Source organism: Grammomys surdaster, unplaced genomic scaffold (genome assembly GCF_004785775.1).
Source record: "Grammomys surdaster isolate TR1022 unplaced genomic scaffold, NIH_TR_1.0 139, whole genome shotgun sequence".
NCBI lineage: Eukaryota > Metazoa > Chordata > Mammalia > Rodentia > Muridae > Grammomys > Grammomys surdaster.
This window is the reverse complement of record NW_021604597.1, coordinates 15,468,069-15,476,461: the sequence shown is the minus strand read 5'-3', so window position 1 is coordinate 15,476,461 and position 8,393 is coordinate 15,468,069. Positions and strand designations below refer to the sequence as shown.

At 39.5% G+C, this 8,393-nt stretch overlaps 1 protein-coding gene across 1 annotated transcript in view; it reads right to left on the bottom strand.

Annotated features, from left to right (window-relative positions):
* The window catches only part of Rsrc1 (arginine and serine rich coiled-coil 1), a 326,375-nt gene extending 318,614 nt beyond the window's left edge, over positions 1 to 7,761 (bottom strand). The window contains exon 1 of the mRNA XM_028763545.1: positions 7,642 to 7,761. The gene's annotated coding sequence lies outside the window, so the exon portion shown is untranslated. The remainder of the gene's footprint in view (positions 1 to 7,641) is intronic.
* Positions 7,762 to 8,393: the final 632 nt, after the last annotated feature.

Below are 8,393 nucleotides of genomic sequence, written 5' to 3'. Positions count from 1 at the left end.
AGGAAGGGAGGGAGGGAGGGAGGGAAGGAGGGAGGAAATTATGAAGGCTTTATTACAGCATCATCATTATTGTTGTTTTATGTGAAGAAGCTATAAGAAAACATGTACACAGAAATAAAAATTAAAATGAACGTATAGCAAGATTACTTGAAAAATAAAAAACAAATAGCTCCTTCTAAGGATTTCCAAATGCAAGAATGATTCAGAATATATCCCTCTAAAAGAAAACAGCAGCTCCTTTTAGACCAAACCACAAGCAGGCATAATAGCATAACTGAATGTGGCTAATGAGACTCAACCACACCTGAGCAGATATTATAATGCTACCCCACTATAAAGCCAGCATTGCAGCAATCAAAACTGCACCCTTGTATGCATGATAGATACTGCATGGTGGGGTAGGCCCAAAATAACCAGTGCCACAGCCCAGGATCTACATTGTACTTTTTCTTTCTCTTTCTTTCTCTCTTTCTTTTTCTTTTTCTTTCTCTTTCTCTTTCTCTTTCTCCCTCCCTCCCTCCCTTCCTTCCTTTCTTCCTTTCTTCCTCTCTTCTTTTTTGTTTTTGTTTTGTAAAGACAGGTTTTCACTATGTCACCCCAGGTGGCCTGTAACTCACTATGTAGACCATACTGGCCTGTAACTCTCACAGAGATTCATCTGCCTCTGCCTCCAAGTGCTAGAATTAAAGAAGGGATCTACCACTAGTAGCTTCAACTTTGCTTTCAGGAATTTGATCTGAAACATGAATTCCGAAGCTCTCCTCCCTAGAAGGTAATGTAAGACTCTGGCAAGCATTAACTTACCTGAGACACCCTAGTGAACAACACGGAGCCTGGGATCGATGCAAAAGCAAGAGGAATTTTATCGTTCCAGCATGCTGGGGTCATCCTGCATCCAAAAGGAGAGGCGACCCTGGGCAGCTAGTTTGGTGAACTTTTATACTGTTTCCAGGGGCAGAATAGAGAAACAGCAACTAGGCACAATATGATTGGCGAATAGTGTGACTTTTAAGCTGATTGGCTCTTAGGGGATGAAGTGACAAGAGCTTTCATTGTCTTTGGAGGCCGAAGGTTGTCCCTCCCTGAGGAATGTGTCTACTTGCTCTGAGCTCCTCTTATCTTCAGGCGGCCACCCACCCACCCTCCATCCACCTACCTCCCCACCCACATCCCCACCCCCACCCCTGGTCCTCCTGAGGAATGTGATTCAACCTTTCCCTTCCAGAAGGGAGGATGCCTACCTGTTCTAAGGACTTCTCCCTTCTGGGAAGAGAGGGGGCCTGGTGGAATTTTCCAAAGGCTCTGAGATGACCTCTTCAGTAATAGTAATAAATTGTAATGGAAATAAATGTAGTTTCAAAATATAAAACATAACTTTTCTGAAGACTTCCTACATAGTTATGTTTCTAACATAAAAAATGAAAAAACGAAAAATAATGTCAGATTTTGATATTTAGGAATTAGCTAATCAGAACCTGTGTTACTATAAGGTAGCCTTGAGTTTCTCATGTGCAATACTTTCTTGATAAAATGCTTACTAGTTAACTTAAAACATCATAAATAAAACACAAAGATTCATCCTAAGCAATAATTTAGATCAAACATCTCAACTTTCTTTAGTAATTACTCAAAATAAGTTAAATTTGACCATAAACAAAATAATGTATTAAATTTTTGGTTTGTTTGAGAATTTTCAGATGATCTAGCACCCCTGAGGTGATTTCAGTGTTAATATTTCTGTTAGGACTAATTCAAAACTTTAAAAAATTTACCTAGAACCAGAATTAAAGATTTGTATTTAGATTTGTAAATATAGTTTCTTTAAATTATTTTATTAGTATTGTACTATGTATAGAATGTGTGTGGCCAGGCATGCACTTAAGTGTGCATGAGGAGGTCAGAGGATATCCTTTGGGAAGTTCATTTTCCCCTATAACCATGGGTAGTGGGACTCAAACAAAGTCCTCAGGCTTTCACACCAACTACTCAAGTCACATGTCCAACATAGTACAATTCAACAGAAGGCTGCGAACCCTTGGAGTTTTGAACTTTAAGCAAATCACTAATATCCTTTAGCAAACTTCCAAACTGAAAGCCAGCTCTGAATTAAAAAGTGTGCGTGTGTGTATCTGTGTGCATATGTGTATAGAGTACACAGCTACATATATTCACACACATATGTATATAAAATGCATTCATAGGTATATATGTATGTATTACATCTACATGAAATACCCCTTTATATGTATATGATTTTAAATATAAAAATAAATACTCAGTTGAGTGATGCTAATATTTTCTTCCTGGTTCTTTCTTCCTGTCTTTTTTCTTTGTTTTGTTTTCACTATAAGAAATTACACAAACTAGCAAGTGTGGTAATACACATTTTTAATACACAATCAGGAGGCAGAGGCAGGCAGATCTCTGAGTTCAAGGCCAGTCTAGTCTACATAACAAGTTTCAGGTCACCAGGGCTGCTGCAGGAGTGCAACTGTGTCTGAAGAGCAAAACAAAAATGTGTAACTTTTCTCTTCCACAAACATTTAAACTAAAATAACTTCTTATTAGGTCTTTTTATACTCTCATTTAGGAAATACTGAAACATCAAGATTTTATACTCTTATTTTAAAAGTCCCAGACATAGTGGCACAAAACCTATAATCCCAGCATTTGAGAGATAGGGGCAGGAGGATTTCCACAAGTTGGAGGCCAGCTAGGTCTAAAATAAACAAATAAATAAATCTGTTGAATTACCAAAGAAATAGAAAAGTAAGTTCACAAGGATGAAGAAACTAGAAGACATCTCAACAGTAGTGACGGATGGCTTTAACTCCAGCACATGGGAGGTAGGCAGATCTCTGGGAATTCAAGAACACTCCAGTCTACACAGCAGGTTCCAGGATAGAAAGGGCTAGACAAAGAAACAAAAACAAGCAAACAAACAAACAAAAACAAGAAAGAAAGAGGTAGGGAAGAAGGAGGAAGGGAGGGAACAAGAAAACAACAGAGAACAGCACACAAGATGAATTGATGACATTTTAGCAAATGAAAACTGATGAAGGACTCAGAACTACAAAAATTGAATACTAAGCAACTTGCAGAAAATTCCAACAAGAAGACAGCCAACTTATGCAACAAAAATCATAATGAATCAGGAATTTGAACACCAGATACCATACAGGCGCAAGGTACGAAGCTAAATACATGGAAGTGATTGGATTTCTGTACAAGAAATATTGTCCAGTTCCCTCCCCCATGCTCTCTGGCCAGGTGATTGGCCCTCTCCAACCCCAGCAGGGTACTGGAGTATTGAATGGGGAGTACAAGGTCTAAGAGTTCTCTTTTAAAAAGGCAGGGAAGGCACAGTGATACCAAACTAAAAGTGACTGAACAAAAACTCTGCAGCCAAGTGTACATCCTTGGACAAAAATAAGATCTCTATTAAAAAAAACTGTATCCAATGGTCCTATGAAGAAAATGGCAAGCTCCCACCCACCGACCCTGTAACATAGGTCACAACTGATAAGTTCAAACAGTAAAATTGTTCTATAAACTTTTTTTCTGTTAACCTTTTAGAAAATACACAAAAGAGAGCCAAATGGTAAGGGCGCCTCTGTGGGGATAAGGAAGACTGGCTCAGTGCTCAGCACACTGCAGGGTCTGTGAGGCCCGATGAAATATCCAGCACAAACAGCAAAAGTAAACAAATAGCCAGAAGGCAGAAAACAGAAAGAAAGCAGCCCAGAGTAAAGTGGAAACATACAGAGAAAAATAACAAAAACTTCTAGAACAAAAACCCATTAATATCTTCAGGTAGATAATGAAACAATGCCGCAGCAAGAAATAGGAAAATGCTCCAAGGACAGGAGAGCTTTGTTTAAATAAATGACAGACAAGATAGGGTTGGAAAAGGTCATACACTCATAGAAGGTGAAAGAAAATGAGACAAACATGAAAACCTTAAAATAAAAGGAAGGAGAGCAATCCAGGAAATCCAAAATCCAACTGATAAAAATGCTGTTACAAAAAAAAAAAAAAAAAAAAAAAAAAGAAAGAAAGAAAGAGAAATGAGGGGAAATGCAAAGACGTTCTAATAAATAAATAAATAAATAAATAAATAAATTCATTTCTCCCAAGTACCTAGACAGCGAAATTTAAAAATAAATAAATAAATAGGCTAGGTATACCTTAGAAAAAAAACCTAAGACACTAAAGATGCTGCCTAGTATACAGAAGGCCCTTTTGAACCCAAACAAGGAAAAGCAATAATTATCAGGCACCAAGAATGTAGAGAAGATCTCAGATAATTCCAGAGTCATGAAATAAAACAAAGGAAAGCATAATAAAAAGCACAGGCTTTTCAAGTAGCCACGAAGAAAATTCACCTTCCAATTTCTGAAAAACTAATTTCAACTTCAAATCTTTTTCCATTTGTTACCAAATCAGTGGTGTAGTGTAAGGCTAGAAAAAAAGATATTTTTTAGAAATGTAAGTTCTCAAAACAACATCTCATGCTCATCCTTCTTCAGGAAGTTTCCAAACAGTGTACTTTTCCAGGAGAAAAGCAAGACACAACAAAGTCAACACAGAGTCAAAGGTGAGCGGCCTAACACTGAAAATGGGTAACCATCTCAGGATGAGAGCTGACCCAGGTTAAGAGATACATCAATGGACATTATGCAGGAAGTCCTCGCCTTCCAAAGTATTACATTCTAGTGTATCAACAGCTCCCAAAAGCGAGCCCAAGGACCCTTCAAGTCAGGAAATCCAAGAGGTAAAATTATTTTCATTATAATATACAAACATTATCTTTTTTGATGGTCTGAAATTTTTACAGGCAGAATTTTAAAGCAGAAGCAAACTATACTAGGGTCATCACATTCTGTCCTTGTTCCCCCTATTTTACATCCCACTGGCGGGCAACTCAATAACACTCTTGACAAGACCAAGAATCTTGCTAAGTGGTAGAAAACCTGCCCAGCTTCTATAAAACCAAGGTTCAATCCTCAGTCCAGCAACAGCACACAGCACGCACACACCCAAAAGAAATGCCATTGGCAACAGAATGAAAATCATGAGATTTATTAAATTTCAATAAACACAGTATCTATCATTCGGTGAAGAATGCTGGCTGTCCTAAAACACTGCAACTGAGTTGCAAGCTGAACTAGCTGCTTTTATTATAAAACATGCTTCTTATTGTAAGACTGCCAATAGATGATCATTTGGCAGTCTTTTTCCCAGACTAAATAAATATAGCCTTTTATAGCAAGAAAAATTAATGGTATTTGTTACCAATCATAACATGCAGCTCTTAACAGAAAGATCTGAATTTTGGACAGTTTGTATCTGCCTAGTACTCAGACCTTCTTTTTTCTAGGATCTGAGGCAATATTAATTAAAGTGAATGCTTGATATACAATAAAGGATGCCAACATTTGACAGACACATCTAAGTCAGTGAACCAGTATTTTCCAATTGCCAAGGCATATCCTTAATAAGGATAAAACAAGTAGTTATTATGTTTCAGAAAATCGGCAATTAGTTTAAGAGAACAAGGGTTCACAGAGGATATGGCAGTTTATAAATACTTCAGCATAGTGTTTCATTAAATAATGAAAATAGAATTTTTGATCCTGGGTACATGCCTCCTCCTCAATAAAAGGTAGAAAAGTAAAATGGAGGAGTGTGGTAGCACATGCTTACAATCTCATCAGGCTATACAGCAAGTTCAAGGCCATCCTGGGCTGCCAGAGACACTGGAAAAAAACAGAACAAAAAGTAAAACTGGGGTGAACACTTATTTAACATACGACAAAATCCAGAAACAGAACCATCCAAAGGAATTGTAAGAACAGAGGTAAAAATTCAGATATAACAAGGCAAAACTCAAAAGAAAAAGAATTCTGTCAAAACACTGTTGTTAGGACTGACCCACATATGAACTCAGATACTATGGCATCATGCACAGGGCCGACGACATAGAGCCAAACCAGAAAGGGTACCAGCCATGAGATGGGGTGGTAGACAGGAGCTCCCATTCCCAACAAGAAGTCATCTCCAGTCAACAACTACTAGAAACAGAACAATTAGTTCTTCAAGGGTACACAAACAATACTTAAGGGCAGGCACCATGTCCCGCAGAAGATGGTTAACATAAAACAAACACAAAGTTATTTTTAGAATTTGCTTTTGGTCTCATACTACTTTGTTTGGTCATTTTTGTTAACCATACTGGTCTTTTGCTTATACATTATGGTTTCCAATTTTGAGATTTTTATGGATTGTGTGTGTGTGTGTGTGTGTGTACATTTTTTATGCTCCTTTTTCTTTTTTTGTTTGTTAGTTTGGGAGATGAAGGAAAACCATGATCAGAATATACTGTACACAAATAACATTATTTTCAATCAAACAATAAAACACTCCTGTTGCAACAACATCCTGTAGATTATTTAGTGTCTCTTTAAGCTGACAAATCACAGGACTTCCTTCCCATGTTCTGAGAGTGAAATCAGAAAAAGATCTCTGTAAATGCACTACAACAACCCTATGACAACCAATTCACATCACAACGTTACGTGCTGAATTGTAGAGACTGGGTCAGCAAGGCCAATTAACAGACAAGTGCCAGCTGCCTTTGTCTTTTTCAGCTTCAGACATTTTTTGCCTTCTTATTGAACATACAGTAATAAAGTGCTACCACTTAGCAAGAAATCTCCTTTGTCTGCAAAGAAAGTGAATATTCATAAACTCTAAGATTAGAGAAGCTCTCAAAGGATAGCTACTTTCCCCACAAGGTTGTACCTGTCACATCTGCTCCACTCCTTAAAACCTGAAAACTCTAAGTAGCTCCTTCTCTGGGAGCTTTTACATCTAAGTTCAAAGATGACAACTTGAATACCTTCATATGCCAACACATGATATGTGAATTTATTTAACAATCTAGTACTTAGTAGGGACAAAACTGGGTTACTGGCGAATCTAGGGCTCCCTTCCCCATAAGCATTTAAAAATACAACTTAGAAATTACATTAATAATGACCTAAAATCTAGGCCAGGCAACATCCATTGTAACGCCTGAAAAAGGTGAATGAGTTCAGGTCACATGACCAAAAGTCTTGAAGTTAAATTTACAGAATGTTTAAAGTGATGTGTGTCTATGTCAAGATAGGAAAGGTCTTTCCAGCTAACAAACATTGGATAGACAGGAGAGGGAGTGGGGATTCAGTGCACGCATCCTCCCCCTCGCTCCGACTACCTGGAGGAGGTGAGAGTGAAGCAGGCTATTAAGGAAGGACAACTGGAAACCGATGAACGGCGATAGAGGACCCGGGACCGGCGGGCTGGGGCTAACTCTCCACAACACCTCCACACTGTAGGCCACGCCTGAGGCCTGCGGCCGCTCGCCACCCACAACAGCTCACTCCCTGAGACCCCCTTGCCCAGGGATAGCAGGCTGGGAACGTCCTGGGTGCGGGGCGCATGCGCATGGCTCCAAACCGCACGCCACGGGCCGCGGCCCAACCCTCGGCGAGCTCTTAGCCACAGACTGCACCAGGCCCCACGCCGCCTCCCGCGGAGCAAGGCCTCGCAACGCCTCCTTCGCGGGCGCCGCCCCCAAGCTCTGGACGCCGGCATCACCTGGATCGACCTTCGGGTTCGCACCTCCTGACGTGGGGACCTGGAACCCCCTCTTCTAACCACGCCGCCACCGGCGTCCGCAGAACTTGCTTCAATTTAAGCTCAGCGCCTTCCTGGTTCCAGCACCAGGCAGCGTTAGCCGAGCTGTCGAGTGCGTCGATGCAGGCTGCTGGGCCATTAGGAATGCCGAGCGAGTGGATTGTCATGCCGCCAATTTTTTGTTTAATGTTTGTTTTGCGTGTTTGCATAATTAGATTTTCTTATTCCCCAAAAGCAATAAAGGTGGTACTATGGGATGTTGCTGCCTTAGTATTCGCCGTTATCGTCACAGATAATCAGCAAACATCTACATCGTGAGAAGTTACATTTAAGACATCCGCGCAGAGCAAAATTGGTTAGTTCCTGTTGAGCGAGGTGGAAATTCGCCCAACAATAATAAATCAGGGGAGTGTGTCTCCATAGAGTCGTGTGTGATTAAATTGTAATGATTTATTTGCAAAAATACATTAAAACTTGTGGGAGGGGGGGTTCTGCCATGAAGGTGAAGGCATTCACGGATTGGACGCAATTAATTTCTCATATTAAAGTAACTGTTGGATAGAGAGAAGAAATTTGCCCAATGCGAGAAGTTCTCTCTAGATGAGAAAGCAAATTAGTAGATTTATAAAAATAAAAAATAATAATAATAACCTCTTCCACTACCGAAATTAAAGAAACGTGGCATTTTCTGTAACATACAGTATTTTCTTTGT